The sequence below is a fragment of the Tursiops truncatus genome, chromosome 1, assembly GCF_011762595.2.
Source record: "Tursiops truncatus isolate mTurTru1 chromosome 1, mTurTru1.mat.Y, whole genome shotgun sequence".
In the NCBI taxonomy this organism is placed as follows: domain Eukaryota; kingdom Metazoa; phylum Chordata; class Mammalia; order Artiodactyla; family Delphinidae; genus Tursiops; species Tursiops truncatus.
Genome location: NC_047034.1, coordinates 128332908 through 128349847, shown reverse-complemented (window position 1 = coordinate 128349847; position 16940 = coordinate 128332908). Strand labels below are relative to the sequence as shown.

General features: G+C 38.8%; 1 protein-coding gene across 4 annotated transcripts in view; it reads right to left on the bottom strand.

Moving 5' to 3' along the window:
* JAK1 (Janus kinase 1) overlaps window positions 1–16940 on the bottom strand; it is a 140063-nt gene that overhangs the window by 112004 nt on the left and 11119 nt on the right. Inside the window, exon 2 of one of the 4 annotated variants that reach the window (XM_019919447.3) lies at window positions 5105–5194. The exons of 2 other annotated variants lie outside the window; for them this stretch is intronic. The gene's annotated coding sequence lies outside the window, so the exon portion shown is untranslated. The remainder of the gene's footprint in view (window positions 1–5104; window positions 5195–16940) is intronic. One more of the 4 variants, XM_019919446.3, reaches the window with a different exon arrangement.

Genomic DNA, 16940 nt, shown 5'->3' with positions numbered 1-16940 from the left:
TTGATCTTTGCTACTGTTTCCTTCATTTCTTTTTCATTTATTTCTGATCTAATCTTTGAAACACTTTTAAATACAGAACACAATGACATTACTGGAAATTCTTTCATTTGACTTATCTGAGGTTTATCTGCTTCACTGAGGCTTATATTCTTATTACTCTCTTAATAATCAGACATGAGGGCTTCCCTGGTGGCGCAGTGGTTGAGAGTCCACCTGCCGCGCAGGGGACACGGGTTCGTGTCCCGGTCTGGGAAGATCCCACATGCCGTGGAGCGGCTAGGCCCGTGAGCCATGGCCGCTGAGCCTGCGCGTCCAGAACCTGTGCTCCACAACGGACACAGTGAGAGGCTCGCATACCACCAAAAAAAAAAAAAAAAATCAGACATGAAAGGTAAAAATGAAGATCATTTGGCTTGTATTTTAGAGACAAAAAAAATTAAGTAAAGTAAATTAACAGTTATTTCAAATTTCCCTTGGTTGGAATGTAAAAAAACTGGCCTCCTTTCCAAGAAATTGGTGCTGGAAAGAGGCCTCAACACTGTGATATTACATTCAAACTCCTACAAAGGCACTTCATTTTACAGATGAAGAAACCAAAGCTCAGAGGCATGAAATGACTTACCTATGGTCTCAAACTCAGTGACTATCAAATCCCCAATATGAATCCATGTACCTGACTCTGTAAGTTTATTGGCAATGTCTGAATCTAAAGACCAAATGAAGAGCTGTGTCTCATCAGTGCCCCACTCCACACACACCCCCATCCCCCACGATTTGCAAGCAATTCTCCAGATGAGGCAGGGAAGGTGGAGAACATATGGTATATGGACCAGTGGAAACTCAATCAACTGAAGTCCCATCAGCCTAGAGCCACTATATCAGCTTGGTGTCTTTTACTGGAAACAGGTTGCTAACAAATATGAGAATGATCCAGAATTAGACAAAATCCAAAAAGAGAGAAATTACTCCTGGATGAACAGAATAACTATATGCAAATAAACTACCAAACTAGAAGAAAAGATTAAGATGTTTTATGAAGAACATCTGAATAATGAAATTTGATATATCTTAGAGGGAAGCAGATATTTGGGTATAAGAGATAAAGAGGACAGTGGATCCAGACTTTCATGGGGAAAGAAGACATGCTAACTCTTCCTGCAGGAACTTATCACCGCTTCACACTGTGTCTGCTGGAGAACCAGGGTGGACCATCTTGATGCTCAAGGAGAGTACATGAAATTTTTGGCACAGGCAGCACCGTGGTGCTCTCTAGAGACTAATACACTACTTGTAAAGGTCCTAAACATAGCTGAGCAGAAAATTAAGTATTGACTATTGTTTACTTTTTGCATTTTTATTGTAGACTCAAAGCTAGATTATCTTTCCTTTGCAAGATTATTTCATCAGAATGTTTTTCAGTAAAAGGAACAACAAAACTGATGTTTACTTGGAAGGAACTGTGGAAATGTAGACAAATCACATTCATCTTCTTTAATTAATCAAGAATAGTGGTTCAGTAACTCTTCATTTGCACACACATTCAACTGTAACCCAAATGGAAGTTTCATTTCCCAAAATGCAACCACTTAGCATGCTCTATGTGAATATGATTCTTAGACCTTAAGCCAGATATCAGTCAATGCCATGCCTGCCTTAGAACAAGTAATAGTAGATAACATAATTAACCAAATATAATACATTTTTTCTCCCAAAATTTTTTTTTTTTTTTTGCGGTACGCGGGCCTCTCACTATTGTGGCCTCTCCCGTTGCGGAGCACAGGTTCCGGACGTGCAGGCTCAGCGGCCATGGCTCACGGGCCCAGCCCCTCCGCGGCATGTGGGATCTTCCCAGACCGGCGCACGAACCCGTGTCCCCTGCATCGGCAGGCGGACTCTCAACCACTGTGCCACCAGGGAAGCCCCTCTCCCAAAATTTTATCTTGGGGTTGGAGCAAATGGGAGAAGAACATATCATGGAGCCTATACAGTTGCTTATACCACTTTTGTGTTCAAAGTAAAGTAACTGTCTTAATTTTTTTAAAAAGAAAGAAAAAGACCAAATGAAGAATATCATAATGTGAAAAGTGTAGCATTACATTTGCTTTCTATGTTTAATCATTAAGGAAATTAATTACTGTATTTAATCCCTATCAAGATAAAAATTTTTTTTTTTTTATTTCAGTGATAGGGTTCTATTTGTTCCCATTAGGGAATTTACTCAAATGCCAGAGAAGCTCTTTTGTTGGTTTTTCTAATATGCCCCAAACACAAAATGTAACCTTTTATTATGCTGTGTTACTAGTTTAAGTGTGGCTCTAGAGCCTCAGGAATACCTGGCCCCATCCTAATTAGTAGTATTATAAACACTTATTCTCTATACAGAACTTCATGATTTATATCCATTACCTCATCAGATCCTCATTAACAACTCTGGTTGAAGGTCAGTCCTGACTTCACAGAAGAAATCGAGTCAAAGAGAGGGTTAAGCTACCTGCTTAATATCACCCTGGCACCAATGGCCTGAAAACAGTCCAGAGCTCTAATGTCTTTTTAATAGAGTTTTAGTATAAATCTTCAAGTATGTTTAAGAAAACAGAACAAGTTTTAAAGACATGGATTTCAAGTTGGTGGGAAGAATGATAATTTTTTTTTGTGGTGAGACAACTGGATAGCCAGTTAGAAAAAATATTAAGAAAGCTAGCATTCATCTGACACCACATACTAAAATGTGTTCTGTCATTTAAAAATATCAAATATACCTAATACTAAGTCTAAATAGAGATAAATGTTTATATAATTAGGGAAGTCAAAAGGTCTCTCCAACATGACATCAAAAGTAGAAACCTTGGGGTTTCCCTGGTGGCACAGTGGTTAAGACTCTGCCTGCCAATGCAAGGGACACAGGTTCGAGCCCTGGTCCGGGAGGATCCCACATGCCATGGAGCAACTGAGCCCGTGTGCCACAACTACTGAGCCTGCGCTCTGGAGCCCATAAGCCACAACTACTGAGCCCACGAGCCACAACTACTGAAGCCCATGTGCCTACAGCCCGTGCTCCACAACAGGAGAGGCCACCTCAATGCGAGGCCCGCACACCACAACAAAGAGTAGCCCCCACTCGCCACAGTTGGAGAAAGCCCGCGTGCAGCAGTGAAGAAGCAATGCAGCCTAAAATAAATAAATTTTAAAAAAGAAAAAGAAATGTTTGATAGGTATGAGTACATGAAAATATAAAACTTCTGTATAAAAAGACCCTAAATATATACGCAAACAACCTGAAAAAAAATATTTGTACCATGTATCACAAAAAGTTAATATTCTTAACATATAGCTTTAAAAAAAGAAAAAAGAAAAACACAAACACACCAATAATAAAATGGACAAAGGGCTTGACAAGGCAATCCACAAAGAAAACATGAATTCTCAACATGAAAAACAAAGTTTAAATATACTAATAACCAAATATCTATGAAGTAAAATAGAGATTTACCATTTTTTTACAAATAGACTGGCAAATTTTTTAAAATTATAATATCCACAAATTGATTAAATGCGACAAAGCAAGTACTCTCATTTAGAAATATAAACATCACGTGAGTTCTGCAATCTGTAAATGTCCTTTGACCCAGAAGTTCTTTCTACTTCTAAGCAAATAACGATGATATACAAGATTTAGCTACAAGGGTCTTCATCACAAAGTTATTTAGAACGACTAACAAAACAATCTTAAATATTCATCCAGGAACACAGAATCACAGTGAAGCCATCTAACAGAATTCTACACTGAAAAAAATAATAACATATGTATATACACATATATATGTAATTATGTATATATATACATGTGTATATATATATGTATAATTATTGGAAGATGGAACAATATTCATGATTCACTAACAAAGGAAAGGTTATAAAACATCATGCAGTATATAAACACAATTTATGTTGGGCATGTGCAAATAAAATTGAGAGGATATTCATCAAAATACTGACTACGGTTATGGGATTCCAAATGGCTTTTATTCTATTCTCTGGATTCTAAATCTTCAATAAATAAGAAAAACTTTTGCAAAAAACAGTGAATATAACTTCTTAAAAATAACTTCCAAAAAAGGAGACAGCAGCCAATAATATTTTATGTACAGAGTAAGTGACTGTCCCCCAGACCTACTTGGTAAATCAGGCACACAATACAACCAGCCATTCCATCCTCAGATCCCAAGACAGGAAGAAGAGTAGATCAGGATGGGCAGAATGCCTAGTCGCACACCACAGTATAACTCTGTGTCTTACTACTCAGGTTGGAAAACACTAGACTTGAACTGCCCACTACAACTTAGGAAACATGAGATGGGATCTCCTCCACTTGTACAACTCCCTCCCCATTGCCAAGACAGCAGCTCAAAAAATGGTATGGAGGATGGGGTGAGAGCTGTCTGCAGTGCAAAAAAATACATGCCAATGTATGCAAAATGGTATGAGCCCAGTGGAGACCAATTTACAATCTTGATAAAAATTATTTTTGAAAAATTATAAATGCACTTATCTTTTAACCCAACGACCTTGGGAATTTACCCAACCTTGTACATATGAGTTATACAAAGAAGCACTGTTTGCAGTAATAATAGCATGGAAACAAATAATATATCCATGAATATGGAGACTGGTTAAGTAAACCATGGTACAGAACACGCCGGAGCTCTAATAAATATGTACATACATACATGTAACATACACACACATGAATAAGGAAATATTCCAGGTCCATTCCAGGTCCTAATACAGAAAGAGAGGAGGATATACTGTAAAATGAAAAAAGCAAAGTGCAGAATAGTATATAGAGTATGCTACCTTTTGTATAGAGAAGAATATATACTTGTGTTTAATTGTATCTGGACACAAGAAATGCATAAAAGAGGTTATTTAAGGGGGCAGGGAAGGAAGCTGATAGTGACAAAAACTGGAGCAAGCCTTTTCAATTTGTACTAAGTTATACTGGTTTACTTTCTGAAGCATGTGAATATAGTACCCATGTCAAACAAAATATCAACAATGACAACAACAATAACAACAATAATAATGAAAAGTTTAAAATGCTTACCAATAAAGCCTTGGTAAGAGGCAAATTTGCCACCACAGAGGGAGGAGCATCAGAGCTGAGCAACAGATTACACAGGAATTTCTCTTCTGCCTCCGTTGGAAAGAGAGAGAAGAGGTGAAACCATTTACAGATCACCTACCACAGGAAAGTTTTCTGCATGCTATCACATTAATATTCAAATTAACCCTAGTTAAGTATAACCAGCCTCATTTCTGCAAATAAGTAAATGGTGGTACATAGTAAATGGCAAGCCATTAGGTCACGTGTCCAAAGTCACAGGGCTATGACTGAAACTCATGCTCTTACCCGCTCAAACTCTCAAAGAAAAAATATTTAAGTCTCAGTAAAAATAAAAATCCTCTAAGTCAGTCACTCACACATAACCACACTTCCTTCTGCAGTGTTTCCTCTAAAATTATTTACTAAGTTTTGAGAATAAATGTTTAAGTAAAGCAAACACTCTACACCAGCAGTCCCCAACCTTTCTGGCACCAGGGACCGGTTTTGTGGAAGACAATTTTTCTACGGACTTGGGGGCGGGGGGGGGGGGGGGGGGGGGGGGGGCGGGGATGGTTCAGGCAGTAATGCGAGCGATGGGAAGCAGCAGATAAAGCTTCGCTTGCTCGCTGCTCACCTCCTGCTGCGCGGCCCGGTTCCTAATAGGCCACAGACCAATATCGGTCCGTGGCCTGGGGACTGGGGACCCCTGCTCTACACTAATAAAAGGATGATCTATATTTTCCAAATTAATGAGCTCCAAAAATGTTAATTACTGGGAGCATTATCAGATGCATTTTTTTCCTTCGTTGAGGATTAACTATGAAATGCATGCAAAATCACTGAATAATGAACTTCACAGGAATCGTAAATCATCTTTTGCAGTAAGATGATAAAAAATGATATTACCATGGAGGGAGGGAGGGAGGGAAGACAGAAATAGCAACTAACATTTATTGGGCACTTATATATACCAGTCACTGTTCTAAGTGCTTTGAATATAAGGACTCACCTATTCTCATAAAACCCTATGAAGTACGTACTAGTACTATATTCATTTTACAGATGAGTAAACTAAGACACAGAAAGTTAAATAACCTGTCCACACAGACTGTCCAAACTCCACTGCCCATACTACTCCCCACCATACAATATTTCCAGGCTGCAGCAACTGAGAATGAACAAGAGGACGGCTCTTCTCTAACAAATCAGTGAATGATTTGTAATCTTACGTATTTCACTGTCTAAGCTGTTTTATTCCAAGAAAAGGAGGCTTCAACTGACTGTCAAATGGATCAATAAGACAAAAAAGATTTAAACCCCCTGATTTCAGAGACTGGGCTGCAATCTAAGCCAGAGATGAAACCTACAGAAAGGCAGTAAGGAGTGGGCGTGAAAAGGCAAAGAGCAGTGAGAACAGTATTTCTTTCTCAACTTCATACACGTTAAGTGAAAAGGTAGCTCCATGGTCATATATCTGGAAAACAGTTGACTAATATTCAATAGTTTCTTATTTTAGTTCTCCAAGAAAAGGATAAACTAAGCAACATCAAGCGATTCCCAAACTTATCTGACCATGAAATTCTTTACTCACAGAGCACCTTGAGAACAAACCACACTCAGGGAAGCTATTGGACTAAAAGGATACTCAAGAGTTAAAAATCTATCAAACTTGGTGACTAACAGTCCAGGAGAGATGAGTCAAAATAAGCCCCACAATATGGCTTAGGTAACCAGTGAAGGTGATATGAGAGGGAGGTTAAGATAAAGGGCAGTTTTTTATGGAAAAAGGTGAACTTAGTTCACCTGTTTGACCTAAGAGTTGTGTAAAAAACTGCCAGTTCACAAAACAATTGAAACCAGCATCTCGAAGAGATATTTGTACGTCTATGTTCATAGCAGCATTATTCACAATAGCCAAAAGGTGGAAGCAACCCAAGTGTCTGTCGATGAACGATAAACAAAATGTGGTATATACACTGAATAGAATATTATTCAGTTTTAAAAAGGAAGGAAATTCTGACATATACTACAATGTGGATGAACCTTGAGAACATTACACCAAGTGAAATAAGTCAATCACAAAAAGATAAATACTGTATGATTCCACTTAAATGAGCTACACAGAGTAGTCAAATTCATAGAGACAGAAAGTAGAATGGTGGCTGCGAAGGGCTGGGGGGAGGGGAGGATGGGGTGGAGGGGTGTTGTTTAATGGGTATAGAGTTTCAGTTTTGGAAGACAAAAAGCATTCTGGAGATAGGTTGCACAATGATGTGAATGTACTTAACACTACTGAACTGTAACTTAAAAATGGTCCAGATGGTAAATTTTATGTTGTGTATCTTACCACAATTAGAAAAAAATTTTAACTGCCAATTCAAGATGTTGTTAGACATTTGCTGTCTCTATCTGTGTAGAAACCTCTCATGCCATGTGGTCCTGCTAGGACTACAGATCACAGTGTCCTGCCCTGACCCCTACTGATGACTGTCCACCTACGTGACCAAAGGATGACCCAAGCAAAAGTCCTTTGGAGAGATCTGACAAATGGAAGCCAGAAAAACACCACCTTGGGGCGGCCAGTTGTTCTCTTTTGAGCCATTTGGAGAAAACCTCATTGTGGCAAGAAATGAGACCAATGAAAGAAAAGCAGAACCAAGTAGGACTCCTAAAGAGATCATGCCTTGACATCGCTGGAGCTCATGGATTCTCTTCCCCTGCTCTTTAGAGGCTCCAGTTACCTGGGCCAATAAATCTCAACACCTTTCCTGTGCAAACCTCCTCCCCCCACACCTCAAACACCAAAAGAGAACAGGGACATCCAAAAGAAAAGCAATTTCACTGAGCAATACGACCCTTTACAAGAATTTTCTCTCCATAGTTCCTTTGAAATTTTATCTGCAGTATCACATACTAGAACAGTAGTACACAGTTCCATAATTTAGTAAGTACAATTCCAAATTTAACACAATCTTTCCAGTTGGTAAATACATCATCGTGTTAGGCCAGAATATTTTTACATTTCTGAAGAAACAATAATTTAAAAAAATTATCAATCTAAATCTATACTAGATTATATAGAGGGAGAGCTATACAATGCATAAAATAGAAATAAATTTAGAAATACAAGTGTTTCTAAATTATCTGAAGTATAAAATAAAAGAGAACACCTAAGCATTACCCTGAAAACTGAGGCTTTGGAGGAACATTCTAATACTTAAGTCAAAGAACAGAAGAATATACAGATAAGATCTTTTATCTGTGCCTTATTTGAAGAACTTTGCCCTTTCCAAGTTGTTCAACTCAATGCTCCATAACTATAGGTTCCCTTGGTTTAGTTTTCACTAATAATTGACAAGGTCTAATTTTATTAAATACGAATCTAATCAATAATGTTTATGACTGCCTAGGTATAATTACTCTCTTTTGTGAACCAGGAGACATGGAGAAAGGAGCAAATAAAGGGAGAAGGAATGCTGCTAGCTCTGCAGACTTCATCTGACTTAGGCAAAGAGGAGATCTAAAAAGCTGTCATGCTAGGAACTAATGTCAAACCAGTTTCATATCTGGAATCTTAAGGACTCACAGCATAAGGCTGCAGAGAGATGCCTGAAGCAAAATCTTAAAAGTAAACTGCGCTCCCCAGGGAGTGTAGTTATGAACTTGTTGTCACAAGTCTTTGCAAAGATAAGCTAGCCGTGTTGATTTCACTGAAGCAGACCTGACCAATAAAATAACTTCACAACACTGGGAATACCATCCATGTGAAATCTTTACAACCACTAATCAGGAAATGATCCATCTTCTGAAACTGCTCTCTCTTTATCATGAAAGATTAGCAGCCAGCATTTTAATCATAAGGGGGGTGGGGGGGAAGACCCTATTTTACTTGGAAGGGTTTTAAAGGTTCAATGCTGCACACCTGGTAAACACAAAAATGACAAAGCCTGTCTCTTCCCCAGGATTATCTTCCAGCTATTTAAGGTGGCTTCTATCTCACACCTCCAGAGCAAATCTTAGAATCTGGCAGCCCAGAATGTTTACAGTGCTCAGGGGAAGATCTAACTGTTAGAAGCATGGCTCAGGCATCCCGCAGTCCCCAGGACCATTTATTTGTCAAGGAACCTACAGAACTTACTGTCTTAGAAAAAACCAACTGGGCAGATTTATGATATTTCTGTTAAAATACAGTGTGTGCTTTTTAAATCATGGCATAAATAATACCCAAAATCTTAAAATGTGAATAACTTTCAGACAACAATACCATTTACAGTCTCCTAATGGAAATAATCAGAAAATTCAAAAAAAAAAAAAGGAGGCACAAAGGTGTCTGTAACAGGATTATTTATAGTAGGAAAAACAAATAATATATATGCAACAGATTAAAGGGTTAGGTAAACAAACTTTCATTCATCCACACCATGTACCATAAAAAGCTGTCACCCTAACCAAAAGTTATTACCTCATAGGGGTAAAATTATGAGAAGTCACTTGGTGAACAAACCAGATTACAGCACTATGTTCTATGATCTCCTTGGAAATTTTTTAACTTAATAGTTCCATATATGCACGAAACAAAGTCTGAAACAATAAACACTAAAATATTAACAAAAATGTTTATCTGAGTGACATCTTAGAATTATTTATTTCTGATTTTCATAAAATGCAAATATGTTATTTCTTTAAAATGTTAATTAAATTTTTAAAGAATTCACCAGTAGCCATAGCAAATTTCTAATGACTGCCTCGTAAGGGCCAATATTAGGCTTACATCCTGACTTCTCTAAAAGTAAATGCAAGAATGGCTAACAGTATTCTATATGAAACTACTTTTTGAACATAGCTTGGATAAATTATCTAAAATTAATTCAAAAATAACTCTTTAGAGAAACAACTAAAAATGCAACAGCCTAATGTCTCTAGAAAGGAAACATAATACAGATCAATGGAGATCCCATAAAATATGTATCTTTCCTGTATAAAATTAAAAAGTTACAATTAGTTTTAATTCACAGCCCGAAGCTTTTTAATGACTAAAGAAAAAGGTAAAAGGAAAAGAAGAAATAAAAACTTTTCTCTCCTCAGAGGCCCAAGTCAGGGTTAGCAGATTGCCTGCTTTGAGGCACCCTGTTTCAGTCATAAATACCTTGACCGAATTACTTCCCAGGCTTCATTCCCACGGTGAGAATGTGCTGAGAGCAGGCCCCACTGCAAGAACAAGACAAAGACAGGTGGCATGTGGTATGTGGGCAGGGCCTTGAGTGTGACCAGAGGCAGCAGGCCTGAAGACCAGGCCTCCAGGAGGCTCTGTGAAACCAGGTGGCAGCAGAGGCACCCGTGAGCAGCGGGACTTGAGCAGACTGTCAGAGGGGAGGCATTACAGGCTGTGCTGTTCCCCAAAACCAGTCAAGAGCAGTGCAGCCACGGGGCACAGTGGGCGAGTACAGGGCTTGGGGCTAACTCAAAATCACTTCACCTCTCTGAATCTCAGTTGCCTGAAGTCTCAAACGAAAGTTATACAAGAGAGCACCTTTTTATCTGTAATGACCTCTCAACACTTTGTTTTTCCTGTTCTTAATATAACTGTTACCTCCATTAAGGTCTAATTAGATTAGGGGTGCTGTGTCAAGTGGTTTTTCTCTTGACAAAAGGAAAAACACAAAAAAAGAAATGCCAGCCAAACAATCAAATAGGCCTTCCACAAGACAAACCCACAGTTAGTGTCTATGCCGGGCATTCATGTGATCAGTAATACTCCACTACTGACCAGCTGCTCACTAGCAGGCACAAGGCTGACTAGGACTAGAAGGATAAACAAGAGGGACTTGGTCCCTAACCTCTGCAAATTCCAGGGTGGCAAGGGCCGAAAACAACAGTTTGCCATCTCTTCTCCCACGAGATACTGCCCTTCATAATATCCACGGTAATGACTGGACCCTACATAATCCTAATTTCTCTCAGATAATTTCCAAATCTCCTACCCACAAATACATCTTAGATGTCTCAGAACTATTTGAACAAATGGGTACATATTTAGTTACCTAAGTTCTACATCTGACTACCTTCTGTATCATTTATGACTCAATCACAAATTGAGCGTGATGCTAAAGTGGTGGCCCACAGAGGTCTTGGGTGAGTCACTAAGTGCTCTCTTAGTTTTCTCTGTTGTAAAACTGGGGAAGGAAGTGTCCCTGGGAGGCTTTGCTTTCTTCAAACTCTTAAAATTATTATAAGATGTTATGATCATTGTGTAGCTACAAACCCTTAAACAGTACTTACTAGAAAATGTCTATAAACTTAGAACTAAATATGCTGGCATTTCATAGCAGACCTGTCTCCATGTTCTCTTAAAACCATTAGAGCTATTAGTTCTAACCTAAGAAAAGTAAACAAGACTCGAAGCCAAGAAGGAACTCGTTTGACTGCTTTCCTTGCCTCCCAATAATCAAAGCAATATTCTCATAAGTGTCTGGCTCCCAAATACCTGTAAATGTCTTAATTCCGCCTAGCATAAGCAGTATTTTCATCCGATTCGTAGCTGCATGGCAATATTCCTCTTTCAATGTTGCCTGACGTTCCATTGATTTTTTTCTTACTGAAATATATCTAGCTACAGAAAAGTATAAAAAAACCATGGATTTTTTAAAGAGGACTAAATAGGTCTCCTCACTGGATCCCTACTATGTGGCAAACACAATGGTAGTGGTTGGTGATACAAAGGTCAGCCACAGATGAGGACAGACAACTAAGCAAATTAGTGCAATAATGTGTATACCATTCCAGACTGTGTCTGGTTCAAGTATGACACATAAGCCTTTAAAGTATATCAACGAAGGTAATATACTCTAACAACTACACTGGTAGTCTTGAGTTTATAAACAGTTGGGCGTTTTTAAAAATTCATTCCCAGTTGGTTGTTTGAAATTTGGAGCACATTTTCCCCCAATACACACTACTATAAATGTGGTTAGGTTTCCAAGCCAACACACAAAAGACCAATTTAACACAAAGTATCTGAAACACTATACAGCTGCCCTAGCAAATGAGCAGAATATTACTGCAGCCAAAGAGAACCATGAGTGATCTTGTCATCTGAAAGCTGGAGTTTGAGGGAAAGTCAAGTGTACGTTAATAAGGGGTGCAGATGGAGTGGCGAGGAGGTGCCTGTAGTTTTATGGCAACTAAGTTCAGGGATTTTGAGACCAAGGGCCAGGTAGGCCTGGCCTAACTCAAATCCAAGTTCCCCCAGACAAAAGCTGGGTGCCTTTAAACATGTTATTCAACCATTCTAAGCCTCAGTTTATTAATCTGAATGACTGGCACAGAGTAAGCATTCCATAAACAATACTTTACATACATTTTTTTCATTTGCTTGAGATTATACAACTTTCATCTTCCTTGGAATAAAAGTATCCTGGGGCTTCCCTGGTGGCACAGTGGTTGAGAGTCCGCCTGCCGATGCAGGGGACACAGGTTCGTGCCCCGGTCTGGGAAGATCCCACATGCCGCAGAGCGGCTGGGCCCGTGAGCCATGGCCGCTAAGCCTGTGCGTCCGGAGCCTGTGCTCCGCGACGGGAGAGGCCACAACAGTGAGAGGCCCGCATGACACACACACACACAAAAAAAAGTATCCTGAACACGTAGCTGGGATTATCAGTCACTGTTAGAAAATGTTTGGAGTTTCACATAAAACAGATTTTTTTAAGTGTCTAGGCAAGAAATGTACAAAGAAGGGGATTGATGAAAGTGCATTACACATGAGAAAAGGGTAGCATGAACTAAAATGCAGTAACCAGGAAGAGACTGAAGACAGAGGGAAAAGACAGGTATATGATGTACGGAGGATTCTCCCGATCAGAGAAGATATGAGATGGAATCCCAGGGACTTTCCAGATGACTTACTGGCTGTCTATACAATAAGAAGATGGGAGGATAACAAATAGTAACAGTGGCAAACCTTTATAGGATGTTGGTATACAAATATACATACTTGCTCATTTAATCCTTACAACCCTATAAGGTAGGTGGTATTATCCTCATTTTGCAGTTGAGAAAACTGAGGTTGAATAACTTGCTAGTAAAATAAACTCAGCTTGTAAAATAAAGCAGGATTCAGACCCACAGATGCTGGTTCCAGATTTGGGAGTCCGAACCACTATCTTATACTGATGCTTTTGTAGTAGTAGGAACCCAGCTATTTGCATAAGTGGGCTTCCTGCATCAGAAGTTCATAACTTGAATAATATGTATCTATAAAGTCTCCACTTATAAACATAAATGTTACATAACACTGCATTTACAGACTTTCTGGCAATGTTCAATATTTGGGATGGGGGTGGGTAACTAACATTTATTAAATGCTACTGAATCTCAGGCACTGTCTGAAGCAGTGTTCTACCTCATTTAACCTTCACAAAACCACCTTGGTGATAGGTTCTATTAAATCCACTTTACACTTAAGAAAAACTGAGGATCAATTTTGAGCCCAAAATCACAGAGCTAGTGTCAGAGGAAAGCCTAAGACTGGTTCTAAGTCCAGAGTGCTTTTCATAACACATCTAGTATACTCAGATCCAAACAGGTAATCGTGGGACATGTTACATAATAACCAGGTAATATAAAATAACAGTAAATCAAGTTCGACTTTAAAATGTCAAAGACGTTTCACAGGAAAATACTAAATTATCTTTAGGACAGCTAAATTAACCCAATTACCCATCTCACCTCCCACACCCTCATCCCTGCCAAAAAAAAAAAAAAAAAAAAATTCCTTTCAGATCCTCTTTATTACTTAGCACCTAACAATACCAAATACAACATAGGTGGCTAGAGACACTTCTCCAAAAGCCTAAAACTACTTCAGAAGCATTACGTTGGAAAACAGGATAGGAACGCATTCCATGGGTTCTCATTTAAATGCCAATGTCAGAAATAAAAGGGAGGGGGGACAACTAACAAGACAATAGAAAGGAGGCTTTTTTAAGAGTTGAAGGGTTTTCCAATTATATCTCAGTAAAGCTGGGGGACAGTGGAAGAGTAGAAAGTTTTTTGTTTTGTTTTGTTTTGTTTTTAGTGAGAGCGCTGCACATTTGAATTCCAGCTCTGCCATTTATTAGCTTTGTTTGCTTATCTGGGAAATGATGCCATTAAGATCCAACTCTCTGGCTATTAGAAGATTAAATTAAATATCAAATTCAAAGCATGTAAACAGCTGACGTAATAAAAGCTGCCTAATCTTTTTTTTTTAACATCTTTATTGGAGTATAATTGCTTTACAATGGTGTGTTAGTTTCTGCTTTATAACAAAGTGAATCAGTTATACATATACATATGTTCCCATATCTCTTCCCTCTTCTGTCTCCCTCCCTCCCACCCTCCCTATCCCACCCCTCTAGGTGGTCACAATCCACCTAGCTGATCTCCCTGTGCTATGTGGCTACTTCCCGTTTGGTAGTGTATATATGTCCATGCCACTCTCTTCATTTCATCCCAGCTTACCCTTCCCCCTCCCCATATCCTCAAGTCCATGCTCTAATAGGTCTGTGTCTTTATTCCCATCTTACCCCTAGGTTCTTCATGACCTTTTTTTTTTTTTCCTTAGATTCCATATATATGTGTTAGCATATGGTATTTTTCTCTTCCTGACTTACTTCACTCTGTATGACAGACTCTAGGTCCATCCACCTCACTACAAATAACTCAATTTCGTTTCTTTTTATGGCTGAGTAATATTCCATTGTATATATGTGCAACATCTTCTTTATCCATTCATCTGTTGATGGACACTTAGGTTGCTTCCATGTCCTGGCTATTGTAAATAGAGCTGCAATGAACATTTTGGTACATGACTCTTTTTGAATTATGGTTTTCTCAGGGTATATGCCCAGTAGTGGGATTGCTGGGTCATATGGTAGTTCTATTTGTAGTTTTTTAAGGAACCTCCATACTGTTCTCCATAGTGGCTGTACCAATTCACATTCCCACCAACAGTGCAAGAGGGTTCCCTTTTCTGCACACTCTCTCCAGCATTTACTGTTTCTAGATTTTTTGATGATGGCCATTCTGACTGGTGTGAGATGATATCTCACTGTAGTTTTGATTTGCATTTCTCTAATGATTAATGATGTTGAGCATTCTTTCATGTGTTTGTTGGCAATCTGTATATCTTCCTTAGAGAAATGTCTCTTTAGGTCTTTTGCCCATTTTTGGATTGGGTTGTTTGTTTTTTTGTTATTGAGCTGCTTGTAACTTTTGGAAATTAATCCTTTGTCAGTTGCTTCATTTGCAAATATTTTCTCCCATTCTGAGGGTTGTCTTTTGGTCTTGTTTATCGTTTCCTTTGCTGTGCAAAAGCTTTGAAGTTTCATTAGGTCCCATTTGTTTATTTTTGTTTTTATTTCCATTTCTCTAGGAGGTGGGTCAAAAAGGATCTTGCTATGATTTATGTCATAGAATGTTCTGCCTATGTCTTCCTCTAAGAGTTTGTTACCATTGCAACAAAAAGAACAGAATATCTAGGAATAAACCTACCTAAGGAGACAAAAGACCTGTATGCAGAAAATTGTAAGATACTAATGAAAGAAATTAAAGATGATACAAATAGATGGAGATATATACCATGTTCTTGGATTGGAAGAATCAACATTGTGAAAATGACTCTACTACCCAAAGCAATCTACAGATTCAATACAATCCCTATCAAACTACCACTGGCATTTTTCACGGAACTAGAACAAAAAATTTCACAATTTGTATGGAAACACAAATGACCCCGAATAGCCAAAGCAATCTTAAGAATGAAAATTGGAGCGGGAGGAATCAGGCTCCCTGACTTCAGACTATACTACAAAGCTATAGTTATCAAGACAGTATGGTACTGGCACAAAAACAGAAATATAGATCAATGGAACAGGATAGAAAGCCCAGAGAAAAACCCATGCACATATGGTCACTTTTTTTTTTTTTTTTTTTTTTTTTGCAGTACGAGGGCCTCTCACTGTTGTGGCCTCTCCCGTTGCGGAGCACAGGCTCCGGACGCGCAGGCTCAGCGGCCATGGCTTACGGGCCCAGCCACTCTGCGGCATGTGGGATCTTCCCAGACTGGGGCACAAACCCGTGTCCCCTTCATCGGCAGGTGGACTCTCAACCACTGTGCCACCAGGGAAGCCCTGGTCACCTTATCTTTGATAAAGGAGGCAAGAATATACAGTGGAGAAAAGACAGCATCTTCAATAAGTGGTGCTGGGAAAACTGGACAGGTACATGTAAAAGTATGAAATTAGAACACTCCCTAACACCATACACAAAAATAAACTCAAAATGGATTAAAGACCTAAATGTAAGACCAGACACTATCAAACTCTTATTAGAGGAAAGCTGCCTAATCTTGAGTCTCATCCTCTTGCTCCCTCTCCTTCCCATTGGACAAGATGTGCTGCTACACATCCCACAAACCTGAAAGCTACCCCAAGCACAAGTTCACCAGAAGATTGAGAAAGTGCTTTTCTCATTTTCCACCAAACCCACATCATGATTCCCATATTGCCTCAGAGCCTTTTTTTGCCTGCTCCTTTCAAGATATTTACCATCTTGGTGTCACCTCAGGTTGGGTAAATCAAGGGCCTACTATTTATTATTTAAATTTCTATTTCTCACCAAAATATAAGTTGGGGCTACTCATATAAATATATAAGACTTACAAAACAGAACCATTCATTAAAAGGAGGACTTAATACATGTGAAAAGTGATCTGGTGGGAGACTGAGGCAGGGAGATCACTGTAAGAAAAATGAATAGCAACCTAAAATAAGCAAATAACTTGGCCTCGAGTTTTCGG